Source organism: Pseudorca crassidens, chromosome 9, assembly GCF_039906515.1.
Source record: "Pseudorca crassidens isolate mPseCra1 chromosome 9, mPseCra1.hap1, whole genome shotgun sequence".
In the NCBI taxonomy this organism is placed as follows: Eukaryota; Metazoa; Chordata; class Mammalia; order Artiodactyla; family Delphinidae; genus Pseudorca; species Pseudorca crassidens.
The window spans coordinates 109,015,660-109,037,153 of NC_090304.1; the positions used below are offsets into that span (position 1 = coordinate 109,015,660).

Genomic DNA, 21,494 nt, shown 5'->3' on the forward strand with positions numbered 1-21,494 from the left:
CCTTGCTGGTGTCTTAATTCCCCTCTCCTTTGACTGTAATTTCGGCAGCTCTGCTATTTAGCTCCGTGGTGTCATAGCAGACTGTTGGTGGGGAAGGAACTGTGCTAAGTGACAGAACGTCAAAATCCAGGACTGGCTCTGGGTGGTTAGCAAGCCTTCTTCAAAGCTCGCTGCCATTTCATAGCTGTGCAGGGACTTCCCTTTGGCGAGAGAAGAGAAAGCAGCCTTAATCCACTACTTTCCACTCCTACACGTCTAACACGCCCCCCCAGGCGGTGTCCAGTGGGCCTTTACTGCCCGCAGGACATGGCCGTGACCATATTCCTCCCCTGGTGGAAGGAGACATGGCAGCGGGGGGGGGGGGGGGAGAGGCGGAGGGTATGGGGGGTTTGGTGTGGCCATCCTGCTCCAGAGCCCAGAGGGCCCAGCACTGCACTTCGGAACTTGGAGAGGCCGCCTTCTCCTCTGTAGCCTCAGCCTGCTGACCCATAGCTGAGTTCACAGAACCATCCAGAAACCACTGCCTTGGTCCACACACCAAAAAGACTCAGGATGTGGTAGAAAAAAGAACGAGCCTGGAGTCAGTGTTCCAGCCCGACTCTGTCGCTGCTGACGGACCGTGGGCAAGATGCAAAGTGGGAGTCAGATGACGAGAGGTGTCGGCCTTCCAGTCACACACACCTGTTAGAAGATTTTAAAGAGAAGGATTACAGCTTATGCTGTGCAGTCTGTAAGGAAGTTGGCCTGGGACTTTAAGACCCCTATGTTTTGACAGTTCACAATTCCAATTCTTTAATAAACTCATAAACCCTGAAACTGGGGTTATAACCATCAGCAATTAGAAAAACAGTCATTTATTGAACACATACTGTGTATCACTCTGCTCTTTCCCTTGAAAGGCTTGAAATGCAGACGGGCTATATTTTTTTTAGGTCAATGAAATACATGCTAGCATATGCTGAGTGACACACGACAGCATTGTGAAAGCAGAGCGTCCCCCTGGGTTCCGAGGAGGAAGCAATTACCCAGAAGGCCCCAGTGACACGTCTGCCCAGCCCAGCCCCCCTACACGACCTTCACCAATTTCCGTCTCAGCCAGGAGAAGCCAAGCACAATGGATTATTGGGAGGATGTTTTGAACTCCAGGTTTTTCCGTCTCAAGGACACAGCGGGTGGTCCCAGGCCCTGCCTTCCATGACAACGTCTCTCTCGCCAGCCCTGCGGTTTGGGAGCAGAGCTAACAGGAGGTGCCCGTGCTGGCCCCTGGAGAAGGGGCGCTGCTTGGAGCTGTGTTCATCTTTCTCAGATGCGGAGAGCCAGCCAGCAGGAGACGTGGCACCATTTGCATCTAATCCGCCACCCAGCCAGGACCCAAGTCTTTGCATTTCCCTGGGTTCGTAAACTGTCAAGAATTTCCCCCTGCATTTCAGGGGTGAGGAAACTACAGCTCGGAGTGCAGAATGACGTTCACCCAGGTTTCAAATCCACTAGAGCAGCGCCTTGCTGACAGTACTGTTTGGTAAGGCCCAGTGTCCGGGCAGACTCTCAGATGAAGCCTCCCTGGCCAGCCCTGCTGTCATCCCCCACCCCCCGCCGCCCAAGAGTGGGACCTGGGACCGAGCCCAAGCACAGCGGGCACACCGAGCTGGGGCGGCGGCTTGCAGGGGACAGACCTCTCCCTAGGGAGCCAGTTACTCTTGCTGCTTGGTTTATGTTTTTGGAATAAATCACTGGTGTAATAATAGAAATGAAGGCGCTGGAGTGAAACATCGTGACAGAAGGGCTCCCACTGGCATCTTGATCAGCTGTGGGTTTCTAGAGCGGTCTAGGGGGAGAGGACAGTTCTGGGGCTGGAAGGGACTTGAGAGACCATCGTGTCCAATTTTCTCATTTTCCATGAGGTCAGGGTCAGTGACTTGCCCCGGGTCCACACCTGTATCTGACTTTCCTGCTGGGGGAAATTTCCACCATGACACCCTCCCCCCGGTGAGGAGAGGAGAGATTTCCAGTGAGTTCCAGGCAGCTGGACACCCGCCTGGCGCTGCCCCTTTTGCATTTTCCCTTCCCTCACACCCTTCCCCTAGTTGACCCCCAGTGGTCCAGCCAAGCACCACCTTCTCTGGGAGCTTCCTGCTCCCCAGGTTGACTTGACTGTCCCTCTTTTTTGCTTTTAAACTCCTTTTGCCTGTGTCCATTATGGCCAAACATGGGTCATCACGCTGCAGTGAAGCCATTGATTTACCTGGCGGCTTCCTCACTCACCTGAGCACTGCTGGAGGGCAGAGACCCGGTTGTAGCATCGTACCCAGCACATAGCAAGGGTGCACAAGACGTTTGCTGAGTGTGTGCAGAAGAGCTCACGTGGCCAGCAGGAGTCTGGTCTGCAGAGAGGTGGGCGCCCCTCCCAGGGCAGGAGCGAGGCTTGGAGAGCGCGTCTGGTGGGGACAGAGCAGCTGCACCCGGAGCAGCGCGTGGAGAGGAGGCGGTGGGGGGCACACTCGGGCTCAGCTGTGGGAGTGTGATGATGACAAGTCCAAGTGTAAGGAAGTGATGGCATTGCCAGGAAAGCCACGAGCCGCCCTGGAAGCAGGAGAGATCAAGGAAATGGGAGGCACAGAGGCTGCAGCAGAGACTGTGGGACTTCCACAGAGCGTTGATTCCTGCAGAGTCAGGAGGCTTATCCAGGCTGAAACCCCAAAGGGTCCAGTGCCCCCCGTGCTCCACCGCCGAGGCTGTCAGGCCAGGCAGACCTCAGGACTCCCGTGACACTCAGTGCCGGGCACGGGATGCCTGAAAGGGGTCGAGGTTACACAGGGTTGCCACTCCGCCCCCAGAGCTGGGCCGCCACGTCATGCTGGGCGGGACGGCCTCTGCGGTGGCAGGAAGGCCCAGGCGTCTGATGACCTGAGCGTAGTCGTGCTCTCCCGCCAACGAGCATGAGCTCCTAAACAAACCGATTCATCTCGCCAGGTGTCAGCTCCCTCACCTGGACTCCCACGTAGCTACCCTGAAGCTACCTGCCCCTCTGGCTCCCCACGGAGCGTCATCCTGGGCCCCAACCCTCTGTCCTGTCCCCTCCCCCCACCCCGGGGGGACAAACTCTGCATCTTAAATGCCTCGTGGTTACAGACTCAGCCAAGTTTTGCTTGTGGCAGAAATTCACAGGAGGACCAAGACCCGATATCCAACTAGAGGATGGACAGGAGAAATCCTTCTAGCATGGGGGACGTGTCCTGAGTGACAGCCTGGGACTGACAGCTGGAGGGGACAGAGACAAGCCAGTTTGTCTTCCTGCTCCTTCCTTCTGCTCCTATGGGGGGCGGGCACTGTGATAACCCCCCATCCAGGCCCCTCCCCTTCTCCTTGGCACAGTGGCAGGAGCGGCTGGTTGACCCCCCGTCTGAGAAGCCACCTTGCCCCTAGAAGAGCCCACCTCAGCTCTGTAACCCCCCCTTTCCACTCTGCTCTCCCCGTACTAGCAGCTCAATCGATACACCGATGGCTGTTGTCCTGGCCTTCAACGGCAAGAGGCCACAGCCCACACATGCCAAGCGAGGAGGAAGTTTCCCAGGAGCGTTTTCTGCGGCTCTGAGGCCAGTGGAGGCCGGGGCGTGTGTGAGGAGCTGGACCTTGGGAGAAGGACTGGGCTTCTGGGGGCAGAGAACGGTGCTTCACGGGCACCAGGCCCCTCCCACCGGCAGGTGCAAGAACCAGGATCTTGGTGACTTGGTTCCCAATCTGATGGTTCAGTCGCCCTGACTGTAGAGCCCTTGGGTCTGTGGGGCTGTTCTGGAAGCATTCTGCATCCAGAATTCAGACAGGCCCGAAGCCCAGGCCTCTGCCAAGGAAAAATGGCCTTTGCTCTTCCCAAGGTCATAATAAACACCGGGAAATAGAAGGAAAGCTGTGTGTGAGTGCCTCACACTGGCTGAACAGGCCGGCTCATGGCAGCGGTGCCCAGAACGGTCAGGCCGTCGGGGTGGTCAGGGCAGGAGGGAGCCCACGGACACCAGGATGGAGGCAGCATCTCGGCGGGAGCCCTGGCCCCCTCGGGTGGGTGTCCTCAGCTGTGATCTCACGGGGGCTCTGGGACTGCCGGGTGGTCCGCTGGTCTGGGATCGCCCTGCAGGCTCTGGCCGAGGCCTCCTGGAGGTTAACGTGGTGACATCCCGAACTTTGTACCTTTGCACCTCGTGTCAACCACCCCGTGTTTGCATTCTGGCAGCCACTTGAAGTCCCATCCTTGTTCTTCTCACCGGTCAAGGATTCTTGCTTCTCCTTTGGGATAAAGAAAAGTTGGAGGGACTTCCCCGGTGGCACAGTGGCTAAGACTCTGCGCTCCCAAGGCAGGGGGCCTGGGTTCGATTCCTGGTCAGGGAACTAGATCTCACATGCATGCGGCAACTGAGAGTTCACGTGCCACATCTAAGGAGCCTGCGAGCCACAGCTAAGGAGCCTGCAAGCCACAACTAAGACCTGATACAACCATAAATAAATAAATAAATATAAAAAGCTTATTAAAAAAAAAAAAGGAAAGAAAAGAAAAGTTGGAAAAGAATTAGACTCTCTTTCAAGGCATATGTTTGGTGTCGCCCTGGCCTGAGATGGAGCATTTGACGAGAAACCTCCAAGGTCTAGTATCTTGATTATTTATGAAAATGGTATCTTGATCATTCTACACTGAATGTTCACACTTCCCCGACTTCTAGTTTCTAAGACTCCGAACCCAAGACAGAAGGGGTACCATCTAGGTCTCCTCAGAAGCCAATCAGGCATTTTCAAGATATGTGCACCTTTGGTACCTTCCCAAAGGTGGCTGCCGATAATAATGCGGCCTCTTTCGTTAAATATTTATTGGGTTTGGGGGGCAATTTGCATCATTGTGTCACACAGCTTACTGTTCCACTGTGACCACAGTGTACTATAAACCTGGTCCCCTTGGTCAGGATTTCTTCCTTGTCTTTGGAACAGAGGCGAGAAACTGATGAAAAGTTACCTTCTTCGTTTAGCGCAGATGCTCAGTGCTGCCCTGCCCGCCTCTGCTGCTACAGTCTGGTCCCCACAATCCCTATGAGCAGGAATTCTATTCTCTTCTTATGGGTGAGGAAACAGCCTCAGAAAGGCGGGGTCACCTGAGCAGATCTAGGGAGTCCAAACTGGGTTCATAGCCAAGTGCCTTAACTGGACAACCTGCCAGCCTCTCCCATCAGGGCCGTCCCCAAACCCCTCACTTTTCTGGTGTGGGCATTATCACTGCTTCGCCTGTCCAGGGCCCTGGCAGTGTCCACCCTGGGCTCCGCCCCTAATTCTCAGAAAAGACCCCAACCTCCTCACATTACCATTGGAAAATGAAAGAAAAAAAAAAAACACCTTTGATTCAGAATCAGAAGCTCATCAGCTTAGGAAACGCTGCTTTTTAAAGTGCCTCTGAATCACTCACCTTTCCCACAAGCCTCCCCCTCCAGCCTGCAAGCGGGGCAGGTGAGGCAGGGAACAGAGCAGCCACCAGGAAGCTTCAGCCCTGAGTCAGCCGTGCCTCCCAGGCTTTCTCCTCCGTGGATTAATCACCTCCGATTACGGCTCCTGACTGGGTGCGAGTCACTCACGGCGTCACCTCCTTTGTCTGACCCTCGCCTCCCTGCCATCCGGCTGCTTGTTTGTCCAAGATGCTGGAGCGTGCTGTACTTGCTGGTACCCCCAAAAGGAAGCCCGGCAGACAAGTGACTCAGGAATCAGGACCCACCAGCCTCCCCCTCACCGTCTGCTCTCAACACCGTGCGCCTCTGGGGCAAGAAGAGGGGCCGTGAGATTGCTCCCCCCAGAGCCTGCAGATGACTGATCCCTCGGCTTGCGGATCGGATGGTACCCTGTGCTTCTCCCCAGCAGTGACAAATAAAGCCATCATTTCCCCATCACCCTCTGAGAGGATGCCAACAGCCCACCCGGCCTGGGGGCGTTCCAGGGCTCCCCCGCAGCTCCCCTCACCTCCCTCTCCAGCCCCCCTACCACCTGCCAATGAAGCCTGGGGCGGCTGGGCCCCTGCTGCCTTCCCGCTCCCTCGGAATCGCCGAGCCTCCTTGCTCTGGCTGCTGATCCAGGCACATGGTACCCAGAGGCACCGTGCCATCTGCCTGCCCAGGGACACCCACCCAGGGACACCAGCCCGGGCTCTCTGCCCTGAGCCACAGGCATGGGCGCATCTCTGTAGCATGGCTCAGTCTACAAGGACGCCCTGAGGTCGCTTGCTTTGACCGGCGCATAGCCAACAGTGACTCTACACAGCGTCCCCCAAGAAAATAGGGTACACTGTGACCCCTGCTCCTGGGAGACAGGGAAACCCAGCTCCAGGAGCCCACGCACCTATCCCACCTCGGTGTTGTGGTGCCAAGTGTGGAGCAGGGACTCCGCACGTCGTGGTCCGGCCCTGGCGAGATGACGTGAAGCACCGTGAACACCTTCTCGGGGCGCCTGAGCGCCAGAACCGGACAGAATGTGGCTGGACCCTGCTCTGCCTCGGCTTCGTTTGGTGGCAGGGGCTGTTCTAAGCGCTTTTCAAATGTCGTGCTGCCTCTTTTAACTCCTTTGGGGTGGGACTCGTCAGGATCCTTGGTGTGTGCCTGGGAGACCAGAGACCGGGCCCCGAGCTCGCAGGCTGGGGTCAGGCCGGGGCGCCCTGGTCCACGGCCCCTCGCCCCTCCGACGCCTAACTGCATCGACTTGGCAGATGGCTTACTTTTTTGTTGCTTCAATATTCTCGTCTCTAAACATCAGTGGTGAGGGAACGTACTCCCCCGGCGTGAGGGTTGATGGGACCCTGTGGACAGGTGTGTAAGACGCGGAGCTCAGGGCCTGGGCACAGCAAACACGCGTGGTTTACACGGCCGACCTCGGGGGAGAGCTGCGAGGCGGAGGAGGGCGGGAAGGACGGAACATTCAGGACGGTCAGGAGGGTCACCCCACCCCTATTCCCAGAGGTCCCCAGTGGGGCAGATGGTAGGTTTCAGTCCCCGTGGGGGTCCCCGGGTAGCACGCCGTCTGTCCCTACGCTGCCGCGCTCACCCCTTCCTCTGTGCGTACCTCCCAAGCCTGTGGATCAGCCAGTCCCTGAGATCATTCTGACTCTGAAAGCAAAAGCCTCTGTAATTGCGGCTCTTACCTACTGGGGATCTTAGTCTTCTTTGAGAGTTGGATAAAAACTATAAACTCTTTCTCAGAAAAATCCACATACACAGAGATACACAAACATGTTCTTAGAAATCAGGGGTGATCATCCGACCCCAAGATTACGAGCTGCTTTTCCATGTAGTCATGAAGGATCCCGCGGCCGTGGCAGCAAGGCTGGCCCAGGCTTTCCCCTCCCAACCTCATAAGCACCTCAGCTCTGCTGGACATGCACTCCCTGCCTCCCCCGAGAGCATCTCTGGACAGTGCCCCACTCCCACGCCCAGCTGCCAGTGCAGAAGCTGCAGCGGTGGCGGCGATGGCGCTGGTGACGGCAGTTGCTAAGGAGCCAGGAGGCTGGGTGGGGGAGGTGAGTGGGCAGCAGCCCAGCAGCGCTGCCCCTTATGCAGGTCTGAGCGCCTCGGGCCCTGGAAACGGTGCTCCCAGCTGGCTGCCATGGCAACTGGCAGGCTTGGGAAACTATTCATCAGGGTCTGGACAGATTTCTCCAGCTCCCCCTGCTCTTTCTTCTCCCTAAGTGGCTAACTGAGGTGTGAATGGGTCTGCTGGATGCAGGCCAGGGGCACAGAGGGCAAAGGGCTGGTCACACACCCCACACGGCAGGCTCCCCGGGAGGCTGAGCGACCGGTGACGGGCCTGAGCCAGCTCCCAAGCGGAGGCCCGACCCCAGAAGCAGGACGCTCATCCCTCTTCCAGGGGCCCCGGCCCCCTCCTGCCAGGGACCGCTGGCTCCTGGCCCAAGGAGTCACCCTAGGAGGGAGACCTACCTGCTGTGCCCCAGGTGAGCCAGCGGCCAGGTGGGATGGGTCTTTTCCAGCAGGGCCACTCAGAAGATGCGGGGACCGCGGAGGGTCAGGCTGACAGGAGGAATCAGGAGATCGGGACTTAATGGCACTGGGTCTGATTTAAGCGAGGCAAAGGGACAGAGGAGGTCAGAAGTTAGTGAAGTACACAGTCAAGGCCACCAGTCACTGGTCTGGCTGTCGGGCCACTGAACACCACCAGCATCTGAAGCACCGTCCAGTCATCTCCACTGGGTGGTGATTAAATGGTGTGCCTCTCGCGGCTTGCTCTTGGAGGCCGCCTTCCGAGTGAGCCATCGTCCTCCTTTTGAGACCAGAGAGCTGGGCTTAGGGAGACCAAGCCACTTGCCCACGTTGTGCGGCCAGAAGGTGATAAAGCTGAGATTTGAACTGACGTCTGTCTGCCTGCAAATCCGTCTCTTACTGACGTGCCAGCAGGTGGCAGAGGGACCAAGGCTGCGGGGCTATGACCTGTTCACCTCTCCAGACAAGGGCAGGAGCGTCCGAGCTGGTCTGGGGTTCAGGGCGCTCGCGGTCAAAGTGGCCCCTCGCTGTGCATTGGTCACCTGTGGCTTTAGACCAACAGTTACATTTCTCCTGAACCCCGGGATCTGCTGTGCGACCACTTTGCATCATTGTCTTTAAGACACGTGCCCGAGAGTCTGTGACTGGGGCTCTGGTGCCTGGCGGTGACTCCAGGAAGCTCCACAGGAAGAAGACCCTGGACAGGAATCACTGGGCCCTCCTCTGTCAGAACAACTGGGGCACCTGGAGGATGTCACCTGGTCTCGGCTCTCAGAAGCTTGGAGGGCAAAGCGAGGGGGCTGGGCCAGCTGGGATCATGAGAGGAAGGGGACTAGCAGTTAGAAGCACCTACTACGCTCCAGGGATTCTAGTACATTTATTGCTGAATCTTTTTTCTTTTTCCTGCAGGTATGTTGAAAGCTTTACTGGGGTTCAGACAGGGCTGGGCCGGAACCACACCGGGAAGCAGGGCCAGCACACCAGGCCAATTCCAGTCTTCAGGGCAGGGCTGGGCGCTCAGAGCGAGCGCTATGGGCCAGGGGTCTGGCTGGGCTCCCCATAGCAGAAGCCACCATGGAAGGGAAGGGTCGTCTGGTTGTCTTTAGTGCAGGAGGGACAATGTGGGGTGGGGAGGAACTTTGCTGAAGAAAAGTGGGGACGGAAGCTTTAAAGGATAGATGAAAAGGGAGTTGGGAGGGAGATAAGGGGGCCGAGAAGGCATCCAGAGTGAACAGAAGGAGGAAGAAAAACACAGATGGTTCTGGGTGCACGAGATCCAGCTGTTTTCCAGGGCACCAGCTCCCCACTCCCATCTCCTGGTTCCAGGACACTACTTGTTGCCCCACATAGAGCAATCTTTAGAAACAGAGGGCCTGGAGGCAAGTGAGTGGACTTCATGTAGGCAGAGATCTTCTTCAGGCCCTCAAAATGGGAAATGAAGTCTTTCAGGTTTGGGAACTCATGCAGGCGCTCGGGCTCACGTATGCAGTGCACGTCGGGATGTTATAGCCAGGAAGTCCACATAGGTGAGCTTGCTCCCTGCAAACCAAGGCCTCTTCCCCAGAAAATCTGAGAAGAGCCTCATCTTTCCAGGGGTCTCCTTCAAGCACGCAGGCTTCAGTTTCTCACAGTCAGAGCTGTAGCAGGTCCTGGCCACGTACAAGCGGACATCCAAAACCTGGTTCTCCTACATCCACGCGAATCTTCTCTCGCTCTGTCTCGCCGCAGGTCGTGCTTGCGAAGGACGGCGTTGCTCTGGGGGAGCTCGTGAGCCGCGTCAGTCAAGTGGGGCAGATTGGGGAAGTCCAGGCCCAGCTTGGATTTCTCACTCAGCCGCTGGCTCCTGTCATAGTCGGGAGCATCCCCCATCGTGTACGTCCTCTCCACATCGTTCGAGTCTGTGTACTCTGGGAGCAGGCGGGCGGCGTGCACCAGCCCGCGGATGTCCCAGTAACCCAGGATCGTGGGCCGGGTGCTGGTTTCTGTGCTCCGAGTGGAGATGCTTCACAGGAGCTGGGCTGGAACTTTATTGTTGAATCTTCACTCGAACCCTTTAAGGTTGGTAGTGCTACCCGTGTTAGGGAGTGAGCTCAGAGAGGTTGGCGATTTGACCCAGAACAGCAGGACTTCAGCCCAGATTTAACTGGCTCCAAGTCTGTCAGGTTTCTCTTCTATTCTCTGACCTCCCACAAGCACGGGCTGCTCCTCGGGCCTGTGGACGCCAGGGAGCCCCGATTCAGCCTCTTAGCTGGGAGCCTACATAGCCTCCTTCCTCCTCAGGCCCCATCACTACACGGCAGATGGGCATCCTTCATCCTCCAGCTACTTCTATTTCTCTTTCCATTCTTCTTTCCCTCCTGGCTCCATCCAAGCAGGAGACCAGGAGGCACAGCCAACAGGCAGAAGCCAGAGCAAGGCTCTCACCCCATCCCCCGCTCCGACCACAGCAGAGGTGGAGACTGGGGTCCTCACCAAGCCTGAGTACAAAGGAGGGTCATCGGGGAAGCCTGGAGACGGGGTCTCTGCCCCAAGCTGCAGGCTGTGCATCTCCAAACTTTCCTCCACATCTCTGCTTCCTTGGGAAGCCTTCACATCTGCAGGCCACGGCAGGATCTCAGGGTGTCCTCAGTACCCCTCTCTCTGGGATGGACGCCTTCTGACCAAGCTCAGCCTGTCTCTGGAGTCATGTCCCCTTTTGGAATTGTTCCTTAGGGGGCAGCTTGCAATCCTGCGAAGCGCTCAAGATTGGGGGTCAGAAGATCTTTGTGCTGTTCCCACTTCTGCCACCAACAAGCTGGGTGATCTTGAGCGTCTGGGCCTCGGCTTCCTCTCCTGTAGTCTCTGGACTAGCTGGCCCATCCTAACACCCTGCACTGTCCTCCAAGCTCTGCAGTTCCTCGGCCCCCTCCCAACCCAGCGATGCCTCCACCCCCAGCAGCCAGGTGCCCCTGTCCTGTGCCAACCTGCCAAAATGCAAAGTGCGCAAGGCATTTGGTTTGTTGGTGCTATGATTCCTTTTGAGGCAGGAAGTCGAATTTAAATTGTGCCCCAATCAGCACAAAAGCCGGGAAGCTCGGGCCTTCCACACAACGGATTATATAGAACAGCTCAGCTCTTCTTCCCTTTATTTCCCTCTCTGTGTTCCTTCTCTTTCCCAGTCATTCAGTCAAGTAACCTGTATTAAGTGGATGTGTCCGCGAGGCTGGGTGCAGACGTGTGATCCAAGCCGACAAGGGCTGTCGGGAGGACTTGTGGTTCCCCAAGAATACGGCACAGACCGCGGAAGGACAGAGTTCCTCAGTGCCTCTGCTCCCGCACCAATGGTATTTGTCGATTTTATAGTGAGATCATGTTTTCTGTGCCCGCCTCCTGCCTTCTCATCCAGGCAGGAGATCAGGCTGCTCTCTTGCCGGGGCCTCACCTCCAACCTGGATGGGCTGACCTAGTTCCCGCATCTCTGGCACCAAAGACGAGGGTCTGAAGATGTTGATGTGCTAGCCGTGCCCATCCAGGCAGATGACGGGACGCTGATGGAGCTGGTGGAGGCAGTGACGTCGCTGGCCTCTCCGGAGGCCCCGGGCATCCGTGCTCCTCGCTGAGCCCCCCCGAGGGCAGGGGATGCCCGTCTTCCCCGTGCAGAGGCCCCGGGCATCCGTGCTCCTCGCTGAGCCTCCCCGAGGGCAGGGGATGCCCGTCATCCCCGTGCAGTGCTGGCGCCTCGGCATTCCACGCCTGCTTCTCTAGAGCTCTGTGCGTGCACCCAGTGCTCGCACCCCTGCTTCTTCATTTCATCTTCTCGGCAACGCGGCGATGCAGGATTCTTACTGTTGCTTCCTCACAGATAAGGACCTGAGCTCGGAGAGGCTCATGAGCGCCCCAGACCTCACAGCTGGACCGGCCGGGCCGAGCTGGGCTCACTGAGCTCTCACGGCACCAGCTGCGCCCTCGGGAATCTCCCTGGGGAATCCGAGGGGCCCCAGCTCACTGCTCTCCTAAAACTGACGACACCTGCAGCCCCAGGGCAGGGGGCCCGGAGACCCCGAGCCCAAGCTCTCCCTCCACCGCCTCACACTGCATAGGAGGCCAGGGCTCGGGACACGAGAGCAGGGGGGGTCAGCAAGGAAGGCAGCGCTCATGAAAGGGAGCCACAGGGCACGGCTGCCCTTCCCCACCTGAGGACCACACCGACGGAACCTCCTCGGTGGGATAGAGTGTTTGAAACAGAGTGGGTGTTGAAGGGTTTGTTAGATTTGTTTTTCTTTTCCAGACAGAAATAAAAGAATGTTTAAGAGAGTATTAGGACATTGGCCCAGGAGTCCCATGTAAAACCGAGGTAGGTGTCTCGGGGCGGAAGCGTCCTCTTTGGGCATCGGAGGCTGGCTGTGTGGGCGGGAGGGGCTGGCGGGAGCCTTCCCTGGAGAAGAGGATGTTTGCCTGCACCGCAGCTGCCGGAGGCCCCACGACCAGCCTCGAGGCGAGTCTGTGTGGCCAGGTGCCCGTCAGCTGGGTGCCGGGGCTCATAAGGAAGGGGTGCACGGGGCCCACCCTGGGAGTTTAGACCAGAGTCAGGAGCTGTGGAGGAGGGATGCGGTCCCCTCCGACAGCCCACGGGCTTCATAAAGGAGGGTTGCCCCAGCCACCTTGAGGCTGCACTGACCACGTTGTCACTGAGAGACAAAGGCCGGGCAGCTTACGAGGAGGTGGTCAGGGGGCAAAGAGATGTGAGGAATGGGAAAGACGGAAGAGAAAGGGAGCAGAGGTGGGGGCTGGACCCCGAGGATGGGGGAAGACGGGCAGTTGCCGTGAAGGTTAGGCAGAGAAAGAAGGATAAAGCAGAGAAGGAATCCCAGGGCCAGAAGATAAAAAGGCAGAGAGAGGAGCCGGCAACCAGGGGGGCCGGGGGATCGTGAGCCCCGCCCCACCTCCCAGGCTTGTGGCCCCTCCGGGCCTGCTCCCCCCTCCTCCCTGTTTTCCCCTCCCCCCGGGGGGGCCGGGGGGCAGTGTCTCAGGCCCTCCTCCCTCAACTGCCACTTTTCTCTGTCCTTCACCGGCCACGGCCAAGGGCTGGCGTCCCAAGCCCAGCTGTTTGTCCAGCGCTGCAGGTGCTGGTGGAGCAAGTCCCGGCCCGAAGCCACAGTTCCTTCGTTTCTGAACCTCCCACACGAGTTGTCAGGGGGGTGCAGTAGGGCAGGTGTAAAAGGGTCGTCAGTCACCAAAGGGTCAGGTGCTTGGGGCCTACGTTAATTTCTAGGACTGAGCTCCTCAAATCCCTCCCACGGGAGCTGTCCCCGAGGTGTGGGGCTTCCTGCCCCCTGACCTCACTGTCTTGCTGGTCCTCGCCCTGCAGCGCAGGCCTCACACTGGAGGAGGCACCGAGAGGGTAGGCGGCCTCACCGATACTTGCCAGGCAGTTAATCCAGGCTGGGGTCGGAGACAGGGACGCAGAATTATGGGGTGAGAAGTTTTATTCTTTATTCCTGAAGCAGATCCAGGCTGTTAGCACTGAGAATAGTCTAGGTGGATTTTCAAGGAGCTGCTGAATATGTATGATGGAGAGAATCTGAACACGGGAGAAACAGCAGAGACGCGAGAAGAAACTGGATGGATGAAGGCCGAGGGGAGGAAGGTGGGACTGTGGCACGGATGGACGTGGCTGGACAGGGATGGGGGGAGAGGCAGGAAAAAGGAGGCTCAGGAGAAAGGAAAGGGAAGAGGAATAGAGGCCAAGGGAGCGGGCCAGCAGCCGGCGGAGCGGCCAGACGGAGCAGCACACGGCAAGGCCTGGCCGCCAAGCCCCGTGGCTTCCGAGGGAAGCAGACGCTTCCAGGGAGCATGCGGCGGATCCTTGTTGACTCGGGCCCAGCGCAGCCCGGAGGAGCGACCCAGTCCCTGCCCTGCGAGGTTCTGTTCCCTCCTCTCCACCCTCCTTCAGGCTCCGCCAGCCCCTCGTGGGTCCTGGTGGAGGCAGAAGCCACCACATCTCACCCGGGAGATGCGCTCTGGGGGTGAGTGTGTGCAATGTGTGTGCGGGTGTGCAAGCAGGCAGGAGGCCAGGGGAGGGGCAATGACTCGGGGGCGATGGGCCGGGGCGGGCCCGACCTGCCGGCCGAGGGGAGGCCAGCCTGTCCCGTCGTGCCCACCGGGAGCACCTGCAGCTTCTCGCTGCCACCGACTTTCCTTTCACCCAAACCACCAGACTGCCACGGCCCCGCTCAGCAGGAAGGGCTGGGGTCCACCCCGGGTTCTGGGGCTTCCCTGTCCTCATTCTCTCCTGCTGCTACTCACGGTCACTTTCCTCCCCCTGCTTCGGGACGAGGGCAGTATCTACATGGTGTCCCACCCACACCCCGGCCCCTCCGCAACCCAGCAAAGCCCTTGATGGGAAGGACGCTGAGAATGACCGGGGAGGGCGGGGTTCCCACAGGCCCCAGCCCCCTCCTCAGTCCAGGCCCCTCCCACGCTACCCTCCACCACCCACCTCAACCTCCCTTCCCAAGGGCGGCCCGAACACTACAGGGACACCGATGCCCCTCACTGCCCCTCCACCCAAGGTCAAGGGCTCCCTCGGTGGCCCAGAGGGGAGAGCCAGGCCCTGGGAGGGAAGTGGTGGAGGAGGACAGCGGGGCGGGGGGCACCCGCGGGAAAGACAGGTACCAGGGAGCCAGATGGGCCTGGCGGGAACAGAAGTTAAGTGGGAAGAGACGGATAAACAGCAGACATCAAGCAACCAGCCAAGCATATGCTCCGCAAGCAGGCGCCACCGGCCCCCAGCGGGGTGGGGGGTGTGGACCCACGGCAGGCGCCCCCGGCACCCAGCGGGGTGGGGGGGTGTGGACCCACGGCAGGCGCCCCCGGCCCCCAGCGGGGTGGGGAGATGTGGACCCACGGCAGGCGCCCCCGGCACCCAGCGGGTGGGGAGGTGTGGACCCACGGCAGGCGCCCCCGGCACCCAGCGGGGTGGGGAGGTGTGGACCCGCGGCAGGCGCCACCGGCACCCAGGGGGCGGGGAGGTGTGGACCCACGGCAGGCGCCCCCGGCACCCAGCGGGGTGGGGAGGTGTGGACCCACGGCAGGGCACGGTGGAGTTGCTGCGGCTGACTGTCGCCTGGCCGGAACCAGGGGTCGAGGCCCCCTCCGTGGAGCCTCAGAACCACGGAGCAGCCTGTGCGGGCCGGGTGGGGAGGAACGCCCGGCCGCCTGCCCCAGGGATGGTCTCTGGCGGAAGAACCGAGCCCCAGACTTGGACGTCTGAATATCCAGGTGCCGGCTCCAGGACCCCAAAGCAGAGACCCAGGGCCCGAGCAGGATTCAGGGGATGAGCAGAGAAGCAGGCCTGGGCTACCCAGGAAGTCCTGGAGCCCCGCGGTGCCAGCTTCCAGATCGCAGCCCAAGCAGGCCGGAGCCCTCACTGGGGTGATGTCATCCCTTCGAGCCGCGGGGCGGAGCCCGGCTGGAGCTCTGCGGACTTCACAGGCTCCACCCCCACACCAGCTCAGCTGCAGGCCCTGTCTGCCCGGCTCCAAGCAGGCCTCCAGGCCAGCCTGCCTTCGGGAAACTGCAGAGCCCGAGGAGGGAGAAGGGAGGAGGGGCCCCGCACACTCACCCCTGCAGAAGGCTTACCTGGGGCCCTCATCCACCCCATCGCTGTCCACCTAGGGGAACCCCGAGCTTCCAAGGCCCCGAGCCTGCTGGCAGGAGGCCCTTTTCCTGGTATTCCAGCCTCAGCCTCCCTCTCCCCCCAGAAAGTCCAGAAATGTTCGTCTGCTCTGCAAAGTACCAGGTGTCCCAGTGGAATGTCTTCTCTAAATAGTGCTGCGGGAGGACGACCAGGGAGACAGGCCCTGTCCTGGGCTCATTAGCGCTGAGCTAAAGGAATAAAAGCTCTGAGCTGAATCTGAGACTGTTCTGAGCCCCAAAGCCAGACAGCCCTCCTACAGAATGGCCCCATCACCTCTCACATGCTCCTGTGGACAAAAGCCAGCTAGAGGCCAGCTGCTGGCCTCCTTCCATAGCTGGCACTGGCCCCAGCGTGCTGCCCGCCCTCCTTGCGCTACCCCGGCCTGTACCAGGCACCATGGCACAGCTCACTGAGGACTCAGGCTCGGCCAAACCCGGCCTTCCCACGCCCGGCTCAGGGTGCTAGTGGGGGTTGCCTCGGGGCAGTGGAGCTGGGGTATCGCAGATTCAAGAGCAGCCCATCCGTACCACAGGGCCTCCCGTCCTGGCAGCGGCTTGGCACGGCTCCAGGGCCCAGGAGCAGAGAGGAGCTCTCCCAGGCACAAGCCCACAGGAGCCTGGGAGCAGGGCCCACGTGAGCCCACACGCCCAGGGCAGATGCTGGACCCCGTGCCGGCACTCCTGGATCTTCCTAAGCCCTTGGCCTTGTAGCCAGGACGTGTCTGGGGCAGACGAGAGTGAAGATGAGGGTGACACCAGCGGGAAGGAAGGGGGACTGGGAGTGAAATTTCTGCTTTGGTTCACTGAGCCCTGGACCAGGAGCCCTGGCAAGAGCAGCTGCGGGACCCACTCACACCGGCAAAATGCTGCCCCTACCTTTGCTGGCTCTCGGACTGGACATCACACATGGGCCCAACGGCCCTAAGAGCCCATGTGTCACGCGTGTTACACTTCCCAGGCTGCTTCCTCATATATCAGGGCTGGTTCCCATAACATTGCCATGATGGAGATAAAGCGATGGTACTTTCATTTACTCTGTGGATGAGGAAAGTGAGGCTGGATTTGAGTATCTGTTTATTGATGGCCTCACAAGGCAAGTGAGGTTATGCAAGGATAAATGAACCAAGGAACTTAATATGAGCCGGGCTGAGCGGACAGCCCAGGCTCCCAGCCTCCTTCCCCACATGACATTGCTGCCCGTACTCAGCCCTGAGGGAAGAGGCGCGGCTGGGAAGACGTGTCCACCCAGGGATGCTGCTTGAGGAAGGAGGGGGTGTGTGACGGGTGGACTGTCACCCTGCACGGGGCCTGGAACAGAGGGGCTCAGGGCGTGTGAGCACGCACTGCACTGCGCGTTTTCAAGGTGAGCTGGGGAAGGCACGTGAGCGTGCTGGAGGTCACCGTGCAACGTGCATGTCGGCCCCCGAGCCATGACAAACGCGGGACGGGAAGATGCCCAGGGAAGGGAAGGATGTCTTCCTGCGGAGATGTGAGCAGGGTCTGGGTGTGCTTGTCTGGGTGACAGTAAGAAGGAAGTTCTGCAGACAGGTTCACGCATGTGTCCACGATCGTGGCCTTTGCGTCGGGTGTGCACACGTGGACCTGTGTGTGGGCGCCGGTGAGCAAGTGTGTAAAGGAAACTAGCACACCTGGGCCAGGCGCTTCCTGGTGCTGCCGCTAAGATGCTGAGTCAGGCGCCTCTGCTGTCCTCTCCCAGGGGCCTCAGGGCGTCTTCCTCCCCAGACAGAAAGGTGAGTGAGCCTGCTCCCCCTGCAGAAGCACCTCCACTCTCCGCCCTCCACATCTGCCGTTCACAGAGGACCTGAGTGGTCAGTTAGAGACATTTAAATTCCAGGAGTGCCGAGGAGGCCCAGGAAGAGGGAGGAAAAGGCGGCGTGGATTCCGATGGAGGGACTGGAGTTTGCAGATCTTACCACTCGGCACCTGGAGCCCCTGAGTCCTGTTGAAGCCACGCTGGGCCAGAAGCACAAAGGCCAGGTGGCGCCAGGACCTGCCCCCTTCCATGCCCAGAGCCGCAGCCCACAGGCCCTGGAGCAGAGGGGCTGCATCTCCCCCGCCCACCCCGTCTGCTCCCAGCAGGTGCCCCAGGCTGAGGACGCGGGGCGTCCCCCCCGTGCAGGGCGCCCAGCTGCCCAGGAAGCCGACCCTGTCGAAGCCCACCCCCTCCATCTCCAGGTGTCTGGGCTGCACTGATCTGTGAGGCCGTTACCTCTGTCAGAGCAGGCGACCTCGGCCTCAGGCCTAAAGTGGGGGGGTGGGGGGCGTGTGACTGATGAAGGAGGTGAGCCTGCGGGGGCCGGGTGGCCGGGAGCACAGCGCGGGTCTGGGCCCAGGTCCCAGCCCCCCTGGGGCGTCAGCACATGGAAGCTCTTCTCCCCGCCCCCTCAGTGGAGGACACACCTGTAGGGACCACGGCAGAGATTCTGGGCACATCCGTGCCGGGAGGAGCCTCAGCTCTACTTCAGTGTCCAGCCCCCTCATTCCACAGATGAGAAAGCTGAGAGCCCCGAAGCGGGGGGGCTTGGCCAGGGTCACAGAGCTTGTCAGGCCGCACCACGACTTTAATGTGTTAGGATTTCTGCAAATGGGTCTTCTATAGTTTGGTAGGACTTAGAAATGTTTCCATAGCCTGGACTGTCTGGGCCCTAATCCGCACTGTGATTAAAATTCAGCCGCACACCTCTCGCTGGGAAACGCAGCGATGGAGCCCTCAGCCCAGGCCAGGCAGCTGCTTCTGCTCCTCAAACAGGGCCTCCACGCACAAGGCCCTGCGTCAGCTTCCCGGGCTTGTGAGCCCTTCCAAGGCTCGGCAGACTTCTGAATGTCTGTGCTCTGGACATTCTTCTGGAGAGAAGCTTGCAGCCTTAATTGATTTACAAAGAGATGCGGGAGGTGAAAGGTTGAGAATTGTTGCCTGAAAGCATCAGGAATCCAGACGCCAGAGAAATCAGATCTTCACAGCCAGTTGCTAAGCGCCTTTTCAGCATTTACAGACATAAAAGCGTTGGGCTCCTGTGCCCTGGGTTTATGCGTGTATATTTTTCAATATGAAAGCGCTTCTAAGCTCTAGGATGTAAGTTCCTCAAGGGCAAGTTTCTGGCCCACTTGTTCACTCTCTAAGCCATCCTCGGAGCCTGGGTCAGGGCCTGGGCAGATGAAAACGCGATTAATGTATTGATCTAGGCGCTTCTCTTCCATGCCCACCACTACCTGGTCTGCAGAGATGACAAGAATCGCAGTCATATGGAGGCAGTGACTCAAGAATTGCACGAATTAGTTTATGATTCAGTGCTGATTTTTCAGCACCCTTTTCATCTCCTGTGAAAGACTGATCACCTTTGGGGAGGTGAAGGCAAACCCAGACCTCCTGACGCATCCTGGGAGGCGTTCCACCACTGCCCAAGACCATTTGGTGGGGTGCGGGGGGGAAGGTTGCTCATGCAGACAGGAGGGCAGAGCTTCCAGAAGCAGGGCAGCTGTGCCTGGCATGTCTCAGACCCCGGACCTGGGGAGTCTGAGTCCTCAGCTGCAAAGAGAAGAATTCTGAGTCCACCGAGGACCAGCGTGCCTGGCCTCAGGACACAGGCTGCAAGCCCCGGCCTCTCCACCTTGCCTCTGACCCTACTTTCCTGTCCCACTTTGTAGCCTCTGCAGCTCAGCCACTAAGCCCCCCGGGGATTAAGACACTGGAGGAGGGGGCCGGAGGGCAGCTCATCTGGGGGCGGGGCCGCCTTCCCGGGAGGGAGGGAGGACGGACCAGGAGCTGGGGTCCCAGGCCCCCTGGACCCGCCCTCCTCTCCTTCTTCAGGCTTGCCTGGGGGCGGGACACTCCTTTGGGGAGCCGAGCTCTGTGCAGTGGCTGCACAGCTGCTGCTTCTGTCTGGGGCTAAAAATAGCCTCCTCTCTGCCCTTGTCCAGCTCAGGCTGGGCCAAGGCTGAGAGGGGGACTCACGGGCAGGAGGGGAAACAGGTGGGCAACACTCAAGTGCTGCCCGAACGGGCACAGCCTAGGGGACACAGGGGACCCCCCAGGGGGGACAGAGACCCCCCAGAGGAGATGGGGGACCCCCTGGGGGTAACGGGAGACCCCCTGGGGGAGACAGGAGACTCAGGTCCTGCATATTGACTCTGACGCCCCAGAAACTCCCCCAGGGAAGGGATGGGGTTCCTCGGGGCAGTGCTTCTGAGGGGAAGGAGGCGTGGAAAGACTCAGCCAGCTGACCTGGCCCTTAGGAGGTACTTGCCAGGTGCCTGCTTTCACTGGTTGAAGCACCACAGACATAAAAGGACCCTATGATGTAGGTGGTGGTATTATTATTCCCTTTGGCAGTTGAAGAAACAAAGGCCCAGAGACACGAACTCGGAAGCCACGGAGCCATCAGGTGGAGGCCGCAGCCCGAATGCAGAGCCCACCCCAAGCACGGCGACGCCCAGCTGGCCTGGGTACAACCGTCTGGGAAGAGGACACGGGGTCCCAGAGCTGCCCCGAGGAGACGGGCGCGGTGGCCCCGGCACCACCCTCCAAAGGGCTCATCGTAATCCTGGACACAGGACACGTCCCAAGGCCCAGAGCCACTTCCTCAGATTTGCTCCGAATTTTCAGGTAAATCCTCTCTGGCCACCACATCCCCGTTTCCTGACAAGGCCCAGGGACATGATGTCCAGCTAAGTCCTGGTGAGTAGGGACCCCAGAAGATAGGGTGGAGACTTTGCCTGCCAAGCTCCCCAAAGCCACAGGACCCCCCTTGGAGGGTAATTTTACCTCTGAGGACAGAGTGTGAGACCGAGGGTCTGTGCAAGGACTTGTGCACGACTTGGAGACAGGATTGTGTACGTGTGTGTGCGTGTGTGCTCAGTCTGGAAAACTGGTGACTCATTGAAAAAGGGAGATTTCTGACCCAAAGAGCTTATTTTCAGCTATTTTTATCTCCTTTTGTATCTTGGCCCTTTTTCCCCTTGTCTTTTTCAGAAGTGGAGGAATTTGGGGGCAGTGAAAGCTGTGTGTACGCATGTGAGGCAAAGTCTGGGCTGAGAGGGGACCCCTGGGGGTGCAGGGACGGTGCACACAGGGGTCTGCGGGTGCACACTGGTCCCCTGCTCTGGTACGTGCACATGTGGGCGTACAAGCAAGGTCCCTGCCCTTCCCCCACCTGCAGGAACGCTCTGACGGAGCTGGGCTGTATCTCTGCATTTTCCCGTTGACCTCTGCCTCCTCCCAGGCCCCAGCCCCTCACACCCACCCAGGTGGGTGCCCTCACGTGAATATGTGGACACAGACACAGTCCTGGGCCCCTGTCTCGGGAGTGGCCCTGGACCCTGAATTTTCTCTATTCTCTGCCCTGCCATCCTCACCCCAAAACACTGACATCTTCTCAGGAAGGTCTTTCTCTGCTCTTTCTCTGCTCTGCTAGGGAACAAGAACTGGGCTTCTCTGGAGACTCACCCATCCCTCCCACCCGCCTTGGCCCTGAGAGCCAGCAGTGGTCCGGCTAGCTGGGGCCAGCTTGTGCAGGGGTTTGGGGGCCTGGCCACTGCTCAGAGAGGCTGCTCAGAAAGAGGGACAGGAGGAGGGGAGGTGTTCTCTGATTTCTCCACCTCGGGACCTGCCCCTGCAGAGGCCAGAGCGGCCTCCTCTCCCCCCGCTCCACAGGGACAGCGCAGGGCGCAGATTGTGTCCTTCAGGGATCTAGAAGGCCTGCGTGTCCCTTACCCAGGGTCTATGTGGACGTGACCATATATGAGCACGTGTCCTGGTGTCACGAGGCACACGTGCACACGTGCAGATTC

The 21,494-nt window shown here is 59.4% G+C and overlaps 1 long non-coding RNA gene and 1 pseudogene across 1 annotated transcript; one reads left to right on the forward strand and one right to left on the reverse strand.

Moving 5' to 3' along the window:
• Window positions 1-290: 290 nt before the first annotated feature.
• LOC137231191 (glutathione S-transferase Mu 1-like) lies at window positions 291-11,464 on the reverse strand (annotated as a pseudogene).
• Window positions 11,465-13,532: 2,068 nt separating this feature from the next.
• Window positions 13,533-21,052, forward strand: LOC137229771 (uncharacterized). Its single transcript, XR_010945837.1, has 3 exons — window positions 13,533-14,014; window positions 20,038-20,382; window positions 20,864-21,052. It is a non-coding gene; the product is annotated as an uncharacterized lncRNA (long non-coding RNA).
• The last annotated feature ends 442 nt before the right edge of the window (window positions 21,053-21,494 follow it).